This window comes from Sus scrofa, chromosome 1 (genome assembly GCF_054392235.1).
Source record: "Sus scrofa isolate SSC_HxYL_T2T_F1_AM1 chromosome 1, Sscrofa_HxYL_maternal_Yorkshire_Landrace_v2.0, whole genome shotgun sequence".
Taxonomy (NCBI): domain Eukaryota; kingdom Metazoa; phylum Chordata; class Mammalia; order Artiodactyla; family Suidae; genus Sus; species Sus scrofa.
Window position 1 is genome coordinate 67,275,219 of NC_139383.1, and position 16,911 is coordinate 67,292,129.

General features: G+C 36.6%; 1 protein-coding gene across 2 annotated transcripts in view; it reads right to left on the minus strand.

Annotated features, from left to right (window-relative positions):
- LOC146406133 (uncharacterized) overlaps nt 1–16,911 on the minus strand; it is a 196,805-nt gene that overhangs the window by 123,682 nt on the left and 56,212 nt on the right. The window contains exon 3 of one of the 2 annotated variants that reach the window (XR_014806453.1): nt 9,009–9,183. The exons of the other annotated variant lie outside the window; for it this stretch is intronic. The gene's annotated coding sequence lies outside the window, so the exon portion shown is untranslated. The remainder of the gene's footprint in view (nt 1–9,008; nt 9,184–16,911) is intronic. 2 annotated transcript variants of the gene reach the window in all.

Genomic DNA, 16,911 nt, shown 5'->3' on the forward strand with positions numbered 1-16,911 from the left:
ATTAGTCTTGGCCTAGGGCTGGAGCAGGAGAGAAGGGGAAATGGAGAGCAGTTGTTAATGAGTTCTAGGTTCCTTGTTGAGGAAACGAAAATGTCCAAAAATTAGATTAGGGACATAATGGCAAAACCCTGTATACATACTAAAAACCATTAAATTCCATTAAATTATACATGTAACTGAGTGAATTTTGTGTTATAGTTCAATAAGCCTATTGAAAACAAATAAAAACTGGGAAAATCAGGCAAATCCTGACTCCCATGAAAAGAAAGGTGTTCATGAGGGCAAAAATCACTGTGTCCCATGACATGGATGAATTTGCATAGTTATCATAATGCATATTGTTGATTTAACTAGAGATACTAGTAGAATGGAGGGTTGGGATGGGGAAGTTAGGAGAGGTAGAAGATAGTATACATCATCTTCCATAACAAGAAATTAATAATAGATTGTGCCTAAAATGGACAAATTGAGAAATATTAAATAAATATGCATTTTAGTTAGAAATGCTAAAAAAGCTCTAAGAACAGCAAGTGGTTTCCTCTGGAAGGCAGGAACTATGGGAGGATGGGATTGGTGATGCTGTGACTGTTAGTAAAAGCTTTTTAGTGCTACCTTCTTCTTTCTTAACCATGTGATTTATCACTTTAAAAAAACTAGGTCTAAGTTTGTTTTTTACTACCAGCCCAGCCTGTAAAGAAGTTACCCTGGTTGGAGGCTTCACCTGAGAGAAAAGCAACAACATCACTCCACATTGGCCCAAGACTCTGAGCATGCAGGTGTCACAGTGCTGATTCCAAAACTGATTCAACCAGGGGGTGGGGAAGGGGCACATTCCAAATCAGGATTGTTTGCTAACTCTGCCTTGAGTGGGGAATTGAGGATCATCTGCTCTCTTTTGGATTGGGAACAGAAATGTTACCATGATTCAAGGTACAAATTCAACAGGTCCTTCCCCAAAAGATTAAATATGTGAAAAAACCATTTCATCCTTTTCATTAAGCATCTCAGGGTGCTGCTGGTGGTGGATCATCCTTGGTCTGCTGTCTTTGAAGACAAAAAACTAGGACTTAGGGAATCGGAACAGTTTATCCAAGGTCACAAAGTAAAGCAGAGGCAGAACTCAGGCAAACAATTCTAAAGATTTCAAATACAGACCCCTGAACACAACTACCCTCCCCCAGACTTGGGCACCACAAAATGTACACTACATGATCCAGGTTGAAAAGTCTGCTGAGGCCAAGCATATTTTAGTCACTTCCTATATATCTTAAAATATGTAGTGGAATGTTTTCTAGATCCACTCCAGATTTGAAATAGAGTTATCTAAATAAAATTGAGCCAGTCTTAAATCTTTGTATCTTCTTCTCACTTCTTTATTCCTCCCCCTCATTATTTTTCAACCACCATGTCACCATATACATGTGTGGAGAATTTGACACCAAGAAAAAAAAAAAAGAGTATTAAGTATCAATATTTAAGCAATGCTTTGGTTTAGAAAAACTTACATCAGATCAATTTCCTTAGTTTCAAGATTCTGATACATTATAATATCAGTTTTACAATTAAGTACTTTTTAAATATTGTATGTAGATTGTTACTGTCCATAAAATACTTTATTCTGAGTCTGCTAGGGAATCTCAGATAAATAAATATGGATGTAGATAGGGATATATCAGCTATAAAGGCAGGGATACAGATGTGGATATAGATATAGGTATAGATATCACCTTTTCATTCCTGTAAGATCATCATGTAACAGAGGAAGGACCAAGACACAGGTGATGGAGGTACCTGGGTAAATGGCTAAGGTGATGGATGAATACACACTGATTCCAACTGGGCACCTGTAATTATTTTCCTCACCCTGCTATACACAGCCTGGATTTGCATGTTTTTATTTCAGGCAGGCTTCAAAGTGATGGATAAAAGCGCTGTCCAGATCAAATGTTTTGAAATGTCCTCTATCTGCAATATGCGCATTTACACACCCAGCAGCAACTCTATTTTCGAAACTCGTTGAGCATCTGCAGCGATAACTACCTTTTTTATGTTGACAGGTGGCCGATGAAGGAGGAGGAATGTATCTTTAAGTTTGCTATCATGAAAATACATATATATACTACCCTCTCAAATGGTTTGGCACCTCGTGATTACTCGCGGTCCTTTTCCTTCTGAGCAGTTCAATTAGCGGGAAATCTCTCTCTGATGGACTGAAGCAGCTTGAGTGAACGCCCGAGCGCTCAGCCAATTAGGCTCATTTGAAGTTGCAGAATTGCCTTCTTTGGTGTTAAAACCCCATGTCAAACACTGGGTCTAAGATCATTTGTGCTTCAAAATGAGATTGACAGAGCAGCTGCAACAGGGGGCATGCCTGCTGGACGACTTAATTGTGGAGCCTGAAGGGCCATCATGAACCGGCATGCGGAGCTCGCCTCGCCGCTGCTGCATTACAAATGCTCTTTATTAACAGCGATCTGTAATCAATGGGCTCAGGCTTTTTGCCAGAGCCCCCAAATCAGACAGGCGGGCCTCTGCGTAAGGGTGGGCGGAGCTACCGGCCGGCTATCGAACTAGGGAGAAAGAGCCGTGTTGTCCTTGCCTGACTCTTGGGTGCGATGCTGAATCAGAAAGGGACCCTCCTAATCATTCCAGGGGCGCCCTTCTCTCACTACTGGTTGAATATTCATTAGCCTGGGTGAGCGCGACTCACTGTACATACAATTACTTGTTATTGATGTGAATGAAAGGAACTGCTTTTGTTTCAACAAAGGCAAATGTTCTAAATCGGTTCAGAATAATGTGTTAGGGTAACTTTTGATCAGAAATATAAAAGCTTAGAAATATATATCCATATGTAGAGACATAGAGACACCACCATTCAGTAGATATTGGGAGGCAGTAGGAGTTGGGAGGGCGTTTGTGAAATAGACAATAGGTTAATTTAAGACATTTTAAATCTATTTATCTGGAAACAATCTGGAAACTCCAATTCAGATTTCCTTTCCTTTAAAAGAAATCATTACATGACATTCTTTCTGAAAGTATGTAATGGGAAAAGCACTGGACTGAGTCAGCTACCTATGTGCTAGACCAGGCTCCACTGACAGAGACCTGTGTAACCTAAGGCAAATCATTTAACCTCTCCAGCCTGCCTCGCCTTATCTGTCACATGTGAGCAACAGACCCGTCATAATATCCACGAAATTCATTGTCTATTTGAAACTAACTTGAACCTAGCCAGAACCCAGATTGGAACTTGAACCCACATGCAAGGACCTCAACCCAGCCTAAACCCAGTTTGGGAATTGAACCCATGGTTTTTGAATTAGAATCACTTACCCAGTGTCTGGACTTACTAAGGCTCAGCTTCTTTCTGCCTCAAGTCAGAAGGAATTCAGCGAGAGACAAAGTGATAGGCAAGAAATAGATTTATTAAGATAGAATGCTTGTGAGAGATGCAAGTGGGCAGGCAAGGAGGCTCTGCCTGGAGGATTAAGGACAATATTTTTATAATCCAAGGGAAAGGGGGGTTGGAAAAGACTGCTTCTTTCTCTTTCTTTGAGTTGTAGCTCCTCCTTAGTATCTAGTAAGAGTAGCTCCTATTTGACCCTATAAGGTCAACTAGGACTGTCAAGGTGCTTATTCAAATCAGCAGAAGGGTGGTCCTTAAACTCCTGCCCTTGGTCTGAACCTGAATGCAGGCCTCAACCCAATCCCCACCCAATGACCAGGGGCATATCTTGTGCCTCCATTAGTCAAGCAGGCCTACCTTGTTATGATGGACCTCCCCAGCGATCACCAACCCACAGTGATCGCTCAAACCTCCCCAAGCCCCCTCTGCAACCCTGATCCCCCACTGGGACACCACAACCACCTGTGCAATTATCCTATTCCATCCCTATGATACCCATTTTCTCTTAAATGTGTTTAGTGTTAATTATTTCACTTTGTGTGATTTGTTATACTGTTAAGAGCAGAAGAAAGGAAGGGTACCACCTTGCCTTAATCCTCTTGCCTTATTCTCGAACAAATACCATCTGCAGATATTCTTTTTTGCAAAGTCTTATGTTAAGTGCTATGGAAGATAGATCAGGACCAGAGTCACCTGGGCCTTGCTTGCCAAGAGCTCAGAGTCTGCCAGAGGGAAACAGACCAACAGGTAAGTAATTCACCAGTTCTTGTGTAACACTGCTTTCCAATCAATAATAGATCCAACTGCATTCTATCCAGGACCAATATGTATGGCCACCTTATCTGTGCACTGCACAACTGCAGGGGGCACCATTCACACTGACCGCCAGTTGAATAATATCTGTGAATTGTTCAACATGGCTGTCCTAATTCTAGATGAAATCAACACACAATTAAGTTCTGAGAGACACAATATAAACTTGCTGCTCTCTGGTTGTTATACTCTAGGAATAAGCTCATGAAAAGCATATGAATAAACAATTTGCTATATAAAGAAGATCAACTATAAAAGAAATGACTGAGGACAGAAAAAAAATCACAAGCAATAATTTATTATTTTTAAGACTGTACCATGGCCTGAATTAAATAAAATTATGAAGGCAAAGTGGCTTAAATCGTGCCTGGTACACAGCAAGCTTTAAAGAAATGTTAGGTTTTGCCCCATTCATTTTTGCAATATTTTGATAATAATAATATTATGATAATATTTGCTAGAAGGGACAGATTATGTTAGTTTGGATACTGAAGAAAGGATTTAGAGAGGAAGAGGGGTTTGAACTGAATCTTGAAGGGCAGGTGAAATTGAAATAAAATATTATATCATGACTTTAATTTAGATTCCCACAAAATGTATCTGGAATGGTGGATCATCAAGGTGAAACACCTTGAAGACACTCAAAGGCCTGGCCTTTTCTCACCACAGGATTCTGAAGGGTCTAGAGCACCAGCTGGATTACCATTCACTCAGCTTCCAGTAGCCTCTCTTGGAATAGCCACAAGTTTCTGTGTCTCCCTCATCTCTCCAATTTTCTCTTCAGCCAACTCTGTAGGGCAACTCTAGCCCTTCAACTCAGAAGGGGTCCACCAAGCTACATTCCCAGAGCTACCTACCTGGTTTGCTCAAGCTGACCTGGCTGTTTATCCATGTTTTCAAAGTAAATGAAAGAGTTTTGAGTTGAAGACTACAGCATTCCACTTTCTACTGGGACCTCCATCACCATGACTAACCATTTCTTATCAGATCCCTCAGGTCCAAACAGAAAAACTGAAGAACCACCACATTCCAACCCAGTAGATCATGGAGACATTCCAATGTGTGAAAGCTTGGGAGAGGAATGATAAAGATAATAATAATATTTATATGTCCCATATACTTTACATATAAATAAAACATGGAAGTTTTAGAAACATTTAATCTGCACAATAATCCTTTGAGGTCAATACTGTTCTTACATTGCACAGTTGAAGAAACTGAAGCACAGAAACTAATCTGCCCAGGGTCATAGAGCTGCCTTGGGTTATAGACATGTTAAGTCAGAGAGCTAGGGTCCAAACCCAGACATCCTGGCTCCAGAGTCTCAACACACACACTTCACTGCCTCTTTGCCTTCATGGACTGGCTCCCTACCTAAAATGACTAAGATGGCATGGTGGCCTTCTCCAGGGGTGGTGATTTTTCATGACTCACCCATATATATTTTGTTCAGTCTAGCTCCATACTAAATAATGACCACTACATACAATGGCCTAAAACCTGAACTTTCTAACTTCTATCAATCTCAGCACATTCAAATTGATCTCATTTTCTCCTTCAGTCCTTCCCAACTCTTCTGCCCTGCTCCCCTCCTGAACTCCTAATCCTCAGGAAATGGCCCCAGAATCAACCTGAGTCAGAGCCTTAGAGTTATTCAAGATGTCTTCCACCCATCCATTCTCCAAACAGGTGCCATAATGAAACATTCAAATCTGAGAATATTACCCCCCGAACAAAATTCCAAGTGCTCTCTTACCTACAAGATTTAATCTAATTCCCTTGCGAAGCATAGATTTTGCATGATTTCATCCCAGCTTCAATCATAGTCTTCCTTTCCATCAAACTCTGTGCCAAAGCCATCATGACTTTTGTGCAGTCCCCAGCATGCCGCCTTGTGTGCCACCTTTACAGCTCTGCCTTTGTCTTTTCTTGGATTCCCTGTCTAGCCCGCCATGTCCTTGCCTGCCTACTTACTGATCAGTGCTTCCAAGCCCTTTATGTCTCTGCTGGCCATCAGCCTCCTCCTTGAAGCCTCCCTACCTATACCAGCCTCCCCACTCTCCCAAGTAAATGAGTGGTCCTGCTGCTCTTTGTACATGCCCTGTGTAGAGTTGTGGGACTGTGTCATAATTTGTCTCTCTCTCCACAACACAAAATGACTCGTTGTTTTTTTTTTTTTACATGATGTGTTTTCATCCCCAATATCTAACCCATCTGTCCTTTTATATGCTCTCAATTTGCACGCAAAAAGCATTTGCTGAATGAATGAATTGACATTTCTAGAACTTTAAATTGTGATAAACACCTTCATCGTGAATACATCTTAGGAGTGTAAGTAATACAGGTGACAGTATTCTGTCAACTAGGATAGCACTATAATAATGTAGGATATCACTACTGTACCCCTCTATGCAACATAGTATAGCTTTTCCACAACTACTTGGAGAAGAGACTTGTGGTTATATTCTAAGAATCGGGATAAGAAATTTGAATGCAAGAGAAAATGAGTCATATGGAATTCTCTCCTGTTCAAACTAAATTTTCTCTACTAAGTGTTTATTGAACATAAGCTTCTAAAAATAAGCAATGTGAATCAGGATATTTGTCCTTTAAATAATTTTCATTTTTAACAGAAAAATTCAACACTCTAACTTCTTAGAATTCCCCAGAACTAATATTGAAATTTTTTTGGCCCTCTTGCAAGGCATCATCATTTGTACTAGAATATATCGTCCTTTGGCAATAACTATGCCCTTAGCCTGTGATCACCAAAGTAAGCAAAGTTGGTGACACTCATGCAACAATGTTAAAATGTTACATTCTGATTTAATTCACTGGCGTTAACAGCTGCATCCTCTGAAATCTTGTACAAGCAGGAGAAATCTATAGTTGGAAGTATATGTCATCTTTCTAGAACTTTCTAGTATTTTCTCTTCTCCAAGGACATGTCTTAGCTGATCACATAGCTATTTTTCAAGCTCTAATATCTATCATTTAAAATAGTTGAATGATTGCTGTCCTTAAATAATGTCACAGTAATAAAAGAATTAGCATCGACACTTGACACTGTTCATGCTAATATTTTACGCTCTGAATTTTTCCACAGTATGAAATCAAATTGCACATCCTGAGAGAAATGCACATGCCATATTGTCATGCACAGTAGATCAAACTAATGTAGTTAAAAACCCTAAATGGAAACCTTCTAAGGAATTTTAAGTACACAAGCTACATCTGCAAGATATTTAACTATTGTTCTTTTACTAAAAATTAATGAGATTTAAATTTAGCTTGAAAGATAGAACAACCAAAGTTTAAAGTGTATGCTAAATTTGTATCCTAGGTTGGTCTCTCAGGACTCTACATAGCCTGCTTTGGATAAAATATTTCAAGCTCAGAACAATGGTGGGTGGGGTAGAGCTTCTAATCCCACTCTTTTACTTGTCCATGATCTCAGCACAATTCTGTATGCCTTTTAATCAATGTATTAAATACTTGGCTTATTTGTAAGGCATACATAAAAGCAGAAATTAGAAAGCACAGCTACAGTGCTGGTTTGTTTTCCGATGGATGATTCACACTTGGAAATTGTCAGATATAAGAAAGCACCGGCAAGATAATTGTAACTGGCAAACTGGTGATTGCTTCACTCCAAATCATGATCACTTAGGTCAAGATACTCTGCCACTGTGGTTTTATTCCACACGGTACCCAAAACATTTCAATATATACTCCCAGGATCCTATAAATTAAAGGAACAATTTCTAAATATACTTACTAAATTATATGTATGTCTATTTTTAAAAATGAGAGTGAATGTTATTTATTCCCCTTGCTACACAGCATCTTCTCTGTTCTTGGAGGCTGCAATTCAAAACTGCAGTTGTCCTTCTTGGAAAAGTCCTATAATTGCAACTAAACACTGGAGAACACACAGGATCACCAACAAATCACAAAAATATTCAGCTGCACTATTATTTCTTCGGTAGCTTCTGTTTAATAATTTAATTCAATTCCAGTAGCGTAGTGCATAGCAACACCTTTTTTTTTTTTTTGAGCCCCAGTAAACTGTGATATGAAAGTCTAATGGAGTATGAGTTTGCATGCTGAGGTGTCATTTTCATAAAACAGCATTTTCACCAGCGGCATATGATGAAAACGCAGAGTCTTCAGACCTGATATTGAACAGTCATTGGCCATTAATTCATTATAGTGCTATTTTTCTCTCTAGGTAATTTATCATTTCTTACAAATACAGACAAATGGTTTACATTTTCTTAAAGACTATTAGACAGGAGCATGAGAAGTTTAAAAGCTATTAATATTATCAAATACCATCTTCAGGCAAAGCCTCATTTAAAATATCCACAGATGCAAATCTTTTCGGTTATTGATATTTTCAAGATAAGATAATGAAGCCAAAGGTAATGAAAATGAAATTTTTTAAAAATTATGTTTTAGCCCATGTCTATCCAATATGAAAATATCCATACATAAAGCCCAAAAGCCCATAGTACATTTACTTATTAATTTATTAAATCTGGATCTTACTTCTTATAACAAACACATAATAATCACTTAATAGAAAAATCTTCTCGAATTCCTTTACCTGTAAAGCAGGCAAAACAGTACATTGAATGGTTGTTCTTTTTTTAAAACTATTGGTAATCCCCAGCCTCCGAAAGAAACATCCACGTGACAGTGACTTCAGCACTGCTGACCAGAGAAGACCCCTGCTGTGCATCCACCCATGTCTGCGCCCATTTCCACAGCCTGTACTCACCATTTCCCCCTTGTCATATCACCTGGCAGTAGATGATAGCTGGCCTCCTTTATGGTCCCAACACTCAGTCCTGCCAAGGCATCAGTGGCAGTAGATGATAGCTGGCCTCCTTTATGGTCCCAACACTCAGTCCTGCCAAGGCATCAGTGGCAGATGTACCCATACTGGAGAGGCCCTTGGGAGAGAGGGTGGTGGAGGGCAGGAGGAAAGTAAGGCTCTTCCCCCAGATCAATAAAATATATGCCACAACATTGGCTGCCACATCACAGTATGTTTTAAAGCAACTAGCGGCCACTCACTTTTGTTTTGTTTTTATTTTAATGATTTACATATGCTTCACATCTGAATACACCACCTCTGATTTGCCCATCTGATAGAAGGAATGCCCAGGTCTTTTAAAAATGCTAAACTTGTATCTGGGAGAATTATCCATTTGCTGAGATGGTAATTGTTTTAACTTTGATGTCTCTCACTCTGCACATCTGTTTCAGCTCTTCTACCAGATGCACTCACGAATTTATCATCTCCGCATATGTTCCAGGCTTAGGACGGACTTAGAGGCAAAATATATCAGTAAATTCCACTGCTGTATTAAGTTTGTTATTGGGTTTGTCCATAAAGCACAGTGTTTATGACCTGACCAGTTCACACTCTTCAAGTGTGAAGAGGCACTAATATAGCAATATTTTGTTACCTGACCTAACCCACAGCAGCCTAGGTCACACAGTTTATTGTGTTCTCATGAAGCAGATTTTTCACTATTTTTTACCTGAAAGTCTAGGCCCTTTCTGCTATACCACATTGCCTCACTAAAATATTAGGTTCAAAACCTGACTCCGTTAAATTTCTGCTTGCATAGCTGTAAGTAGCATACAATTTTCTCATTTGTCAAATGGACAAAAAAAAAAACTCAAAGTTTTGTTGAGACCCCAGGGAGACCTCAACACAATAGTGTTAATTGTCCTTTCTGAAATATTTCAATGTTAGAATGCCTGACTCAGAGCTCATCTGGCCTTTATTGCACATAGTGAGATTAATAATTCAATCATCCTAGAGATAAATTCATGCAACAATGAACCATGTTCTAAAATGCCTCAGCCACATCCTACATACCCAAACTAACACTTAAATCTCAGACACAGGGCACTGACCACATCTTGGACCAGAGGCCTCTACCTGAATCAGGTGGGGATAACGTAATAAGGTCAACTCTATTAGAGCAAATTGTCTCAGATGAGGTAGCTATTGAACAAATTATGCCTATATTGAGCTCTTAAGTCGCTGACACTTTTAATTTAAAAAATACTCTATGTCTGTGATGTGAAAGTCATAATGGAACATGAGTTTACATGCTAAAGATCTGTTTCATAAAACAGCATTTTCACTAGAAGCATGCAATGAAAAAGCAGAGTATTTGTCATCAAAAATAATGACAATTAAAGAAGAGTATGAGGTAAAAAACATCCCCTCCCAATCTCATTTTTCACCACTGTTAGGATGTTTCTCTTTCTGAATGTTTCTTTCAACTATTTCTGTCTAAAGACATATTTTATAATTTTACAAAATGTGAACATTTTTTGTTGTGTGCCTTGCATGTCCTCATTCACCATGTTGTAGATGTCTCTGCATGCTAGTGCACGTAGGGAGATGGAGAGATCACTGGGATCTATATGAGATCAGAACCAGAGGGTATCCTAACAATCTCCCACTGCTAAACATGCAGGTAGTTTGACTATCTTGCTGCCACAAAGGATACTGCATCTATGCAAGGACATCTCTGAACACTTACGAGCATCATTTTGGGTGACAAATTCCTGTATTTATAATTACTAATCTGCACTATTCACAATAGCCAAGATGTAGAGACCAATCTAAATGTGCACTGACAGATGAATGGATTAAGAAGATTTGGGATATATCTATATAGATGTATAGATATAGATACACAATGCATGTACTTGGCCATAAAAAAGAACGAAATAATGCCATTTGCAGCAACATGGATGCAACTAGAGATTATCATACTCAGTGACATAAATCAGAAAGACAAATACCACATCATATCACTTATATGTGTAATCTAAAATATGGCACAGTTGAATCTAGCTATAAAACAGAAAGGGACTCACAGACATGGAGAACAGACTTGTGATTGCCAAGGGGGGTGGAGAGGGAGTGGGATGGACTGGAAGTTTGGGGATAGTAGATGCAAACTTTTACATTCCAAATGCATAAGCAATGATATCCTACTGTATGGCACAGGGAACTATATCCAGGCTCTTAGGATAGACCACAATGGAAGATAATATAAGAAAGGGAATGTATATGTGTGTGTGTGTGTATATATATATATATATATATATATATATATATATATATATATATATGTATGTATGTATATATATGTGTGTGTTTGTGTGTATATATATATATATATATATATATATATATATAGCTGGTTCACTTTGCTGTACAGCAGAAATTGGCACATTGTAAATCAACTATAATTTAAAAATTGCAAATCAAAAGGTATGTGTATTTTTATTTTCAGTGGTACCCTCAAATTGCCATGTAAAATATTTGTATCAATTTATATTGCTTGGAACAATGACTGGCTGGTTGTTTGCCTAAATACAAGCTAGCACTCAGTATCATCCAGCTCTTCAACTTCTGCTAATTTGATGAATAAAACAAAATTGCATTATCATTTTCATTTGCATGATCACTATTGAGATAAAACAAAATTTTAATTGTTTGAAGCATATTTATTATTATTCAATGAATCACCAACTCATCTCCCATTATCTGAGAGGCTTAATTCTTTCTTATTGACTGGTAGCAACTCTTCTTTTATCATTGCTGTTAACACTCTGAAATATAGATTATATAGATAGACATAGAGAAATGTAGATTGATACATAGATATATGGGTGATAGATATAGAAAAAAAGATAACTGGAGAGAGAGAGAACATTTTTTCATGATTGCTTTTAAATAAGATGTATTTATTGATGCCTTTCCCATACAGATATTTTTAGTTTTCAAATTATCAAAACTGCCAATCTTTTATGATTTCTAGATCTTTTGTCTGAGAAATACCCTCCTTACTCTAAGATTCTACTTTAGGATTCCAAATATTCTACTCTGCTTTTTGTATTAGTATCAGAGGGTATTTTTAAACTTTTTGCTCTTTAATTGATTTGCTATGAATTTTACTAAGTACCTTATTATATCATCTAGTCAACTAGGCATAACATAGAACTTACTGTTGTAAAAAAAAAGTTATTTTTTGCAAATAATATCAATAGCTTCCTATTACATGATACCTCTAGCAAATGAAATACTGCAGGTGAAAATTCATAAATGGCAAAACACAGGCAGAGGTTCCAGTGCCCTACTCTTTAGGTGTTTATATTACCAAATTGTAAACATAACTTCAGTAACAGTAGTAGAAAACCAAATCTAATTTCCTGATTTAAATCAGAGTAAATAAGATTTAAACAAAATAAGTGTTTTATTAAGAAGCCCTTTGGCACCTATTTAATCAAATAACTCACAAAGACCAATTTTTTATACTTAATTTTACTTGTTTTTTAGCGTAATATGATAACCCCAGATGCCTAAAATAGGACCAGTGGATGACAGTCCTGTGGTAGCTATTGCTCTTTTCATTGAACAAACATGTATACTATGTGCCTTCCACATGGAAACCTTTGGGATAGGTACTGGAGGCATTCAGAGATCAAGACAACTCCGTCCTTCTCTTCAAAGGCATCTGCTCTCTAGTGGGGCAGACCTATACACACAAATTCCTCGAGGCAGAGGTGATGTTTTATGTGCACTGTTGTATAAAAAGTAGCCATCTCAGGTTCCAAACTGTAATTGTGTGAAGATGTGATCTTCTTTAAATCTCCTATCAATGTCAGAAGCCTAAATGGGAAGCTTCTCAGCTGACTATGAACTACAGATGTGGTTTGTTTGTCATGCACAGCGTTTTCGTTTAATTTGATTTACTTACCAACCTTCTAAAACTCAGAGATTTGACACTACAATATTATTGAAATTTCAGACTTTTCCAGATAAAAAATGGGAAGATCTGGCAAGAACGGGCTACCATTACAACAGCTTGTATCAGATCAGACGATGCTGAGTTTTGGGTTTTCCTTTTAATTATTTATTTTACCCTCTCAGTTTTATTGAGATATAATTGACATATTGTACTGTATAAGTTTGATGTGTATGGCATGATGATTTGACTTAAAGCATGATGATTACCACAGTAAATTTAGTCATCGTGTATTGTCTCATATAAACACAAAGTAAAAGAAAAGAAAAAAATAGTTTTTCTTGTAATGAGAACTCAGGAATTACTCTCTTAATAACTTTCATATAGAACATGTAGTGGTGTTCATTGTATTTATCATGTTGTTCATTACATTCCTAGGGCTTATTTATCTTACAACTGGAAGTTTGTACCTTTTGACCACTTTCATCCAACTCTTCTCCCCTCACTCCCTACCTCTGGTAATGACAAATCTGATCTCTTTTCTATGAGTTTGTCTGCTTGTTTTTAAAGTATGAATGATTTATGGCGCTATGATAGTTCTTGGTGTACAGCATAGTGATTCAGTATTTCTATATATTATGAAATGATCACCATAGTAAGTCTATTTTCCATTGCCACCATATAAAGATATTACAATATTACTGACTATATTCCTTCCCTACTCTGTTCATTTCATCGCTGTGAACCATTCCTTTTGCAACTAGAGGTTTGTACCTCTTAATTTCCCTCACCTCTTTCACTCATGCCTCTACCCCTTTACCCTCTGGCAACCACTTGTTAGTTTTCTGTATCTATGACTCTGTTTTGTTATATTTGTCCATTTGCTTTGTCTTTTAGATGACAGATATAAATGAATCATACAGCATTTGTCTTTCTCTGACTTATTTCACTTAATACAATTAACTTGGGTCCATCCATGTTGTCAAAAATTGCAAGATTTCATTTTTTATGGCTGAGTAATTTAGATAGATAGATAGATAGATAGATAGATAGATAGATAGATAGATAGATATAAAGATACACTATCTTCTTTATCCAGTCATCTATTGACAAGCACTTAGTTTGCTATGATATCTTGGCTATTGATAATAATACTTCAATGAACATAGGGGTGCATATATCTTTTCAAATTAGTGGGGTTTTTTCTTTGGAAAAATACCCTGAAGTGAAATCACTGAATCATGTGGTAGTTTCATTTTAAATTTTTTTGAGAAACCATTCTTGAATCCCCAGGATAAATTTTACTTGATCTTTGCATATAATTCAAGGTACCATTGAATTTTGTTTGCTAATGTTTTGTTGTGGATTTTTTGTATCCATGTTCATCTGGATTTTCTTGTAATTTTCTTTTTTCATGGTGTTTTTGGTTTTGGTATCCCAGTGATGCTGTCCTGGTAGAATGAGTTTAGACATTTTCCTTCCTATTCAATTTTTGAGAATAGTTTGAGAAAGATAGGCATTAATTCTTTAAATGCTTGGTAGAATTCACCTGTTAAGCTGTCTGGTCCTGGGCTTTATTGGAAGTTTTTAAATTACCAATTCAATTTCATTACTGGCAATTTGTTTGTATTTTCTATTTCTTTCTGATTTAGTCTTGTGAGGCTGTACATTTCTAGGAATTTGTCCATTTCTTCTAGGTTATCCATTTTATTGATGTTTAGTTGTTCATAGTAATCTCTTAATGAACCTGTGTATTTCTGTGGTGTTGTAACATTTTTTTCATTTCTGATTTTATTTGAGCCCTTTTTTCTTGAAGAGTCTGGCTAAAGGCTTATTCATTTTGTTTATCTTTTCAAAGAACCATCTCTAAGTTTTATTGATCTTTTCTATTTTATCATCTCTTTTTTATTTATTTCTGCTGTAATTGGTATTATTTCTTTCCTTCTAATAATTTTAGGTTTTGTTTTTTCTTCTGTTTCTAGGTCCTTCAGATATAAAATTAATTTGTTTATTTGAGATTTTTCTTATTTCCTAATGTAGATTTGTATCACTATAAACTTCCCTCTTAGAACTGCTTTTGCTTTGTCCCATAGATTTTGGATCATTGTTTCTATTTTCATTTTTCTCCAGGTATTTTATTATTTCTCTTTCATTTCTTCAGCAACTCATTGGTTGTTTAGTAGCATATTGTTTATCTTTGACATGTTTGTGGGGTTTTTTTGCATCTTTCCCTTATAGTTTATTTCTAGCCTCAGTGTTGTCATCAAAAAAAGATTTTTGATATGATTTCAAATCTTCTTAAAGTTACTGAGACTTGTTTTGTGGTCTAGCATGAGATCTATTCTGGGGAATGCTCCCTGTGCACTTAAAACAAATGTGTATTCCTGCTGCTTTTGGACAAAATAGCCTATATATGGTAACATATACATGGCGCCCTTTCTCTCTCTGTGTGTGTCTCTCTCACTCTCTCTCTCACTATATATATATGGCATTAAAGTCCCTTGCTATTATTGTGTTAGTGTCAATTTCTTTCTTTAGGCTTATTAGTACTTATTTTTTTGTATTTAGGTGCTTCTATTTTGGGTACATTTATATTTGCAATTGTTATATCTTCTTATTGGATTGATCCATTTATCATTAGGTAATATCTTTGTCTCTTGCTATAGTCTTTGTTTTAAAGTCTAATTTCTCTGATATAAGTATTGCTACTCCAGTTTTCTTTTTGTTTCCTTTTACATGTAATACTTTTTCCAGGTAACTCCCCAGAAATGAATTCCCTTGCTCTGAAGGAAAGCCATATTGATGAAAGGTATATCATAGGTCCTCTCAATTTAAAAGCAGATTGTATTCTGGTCATCTAATAACCAGAAATGAAGAGGCTAATGAACTCCTAGATAATTAGGAATTATTGTAAGTGGCTTTTTATTTCAAATACCTAAATGAATGCTGAGTAATTTACTTCTCTAACAAAAGAAGCATTAAAATGAAGGCACATGAAACTGAAATAATACATTTGCAGTCACCATATCCTAAACCTACAGGGAGAAATACCTTCATGGAAATCAGATAGGATCTTTCAATAATGAAGAGGCAAGAAATCTGAGGAGGGAAGGCACTGGCAGGTGTCTTCACAGCTGTACAGCTAAAATCTGTGAGCTACATGTCATCTGCAAGTGTTAGATAGCGTTACATCTTAGGCCAAATTCTTAATGCGGCCTCAAACTTGCTTTTCAGAATTGTGAGTCTGAGTAAAAGCAAATATATTCTCATGTTTTTATCCTTAATGAACTCAAATTTTAAACATTTTCTTATCATGTTTTTCCTTCTCCTCCCTCCCTCTCAAGACCCAGGCTGTTTGAATGTAAATACCCTGACTGGCATGAAAGAATGAAAACCACTTGAGGAATTTTCTTTCTCCCATCTCAGATAAATAAACGACTTTTCTTAGTCATTACATGTCATATTTTTTAATTGTCAAAACATCATAGAATTCACATCTGTGTTTAAAGTGGAGAGCTATGACCATTCATAATGAAGGCTCCCCTTTACTGAAGTATTTTCTTCATTAAACAAAATTGATTTATCTTAGCATTTCAATGCAGGGCTTAAAAATATTTTTTATAATTTGCTTAGTCCCTCCTACTATTTCAAGACATTTCACATTTTAAAAAGGAATTTAAAAATACAATAGATGTTAAATAGTTTTCAAGTCCTCTTATCCACTTTATAGATACAAAAAAAGGAAAAAACACTGTTTGGCATTTTCATAATCTGATATGACTGTTATTGTATTTTGAGATCATAACCAAATAAATTATTTGGTTTAATTCAGTTGCTCTTTCTCTATTCTCTCTCTCTCCCTCTTTCTATATATATTTTTCCCTGCATGTATTATAC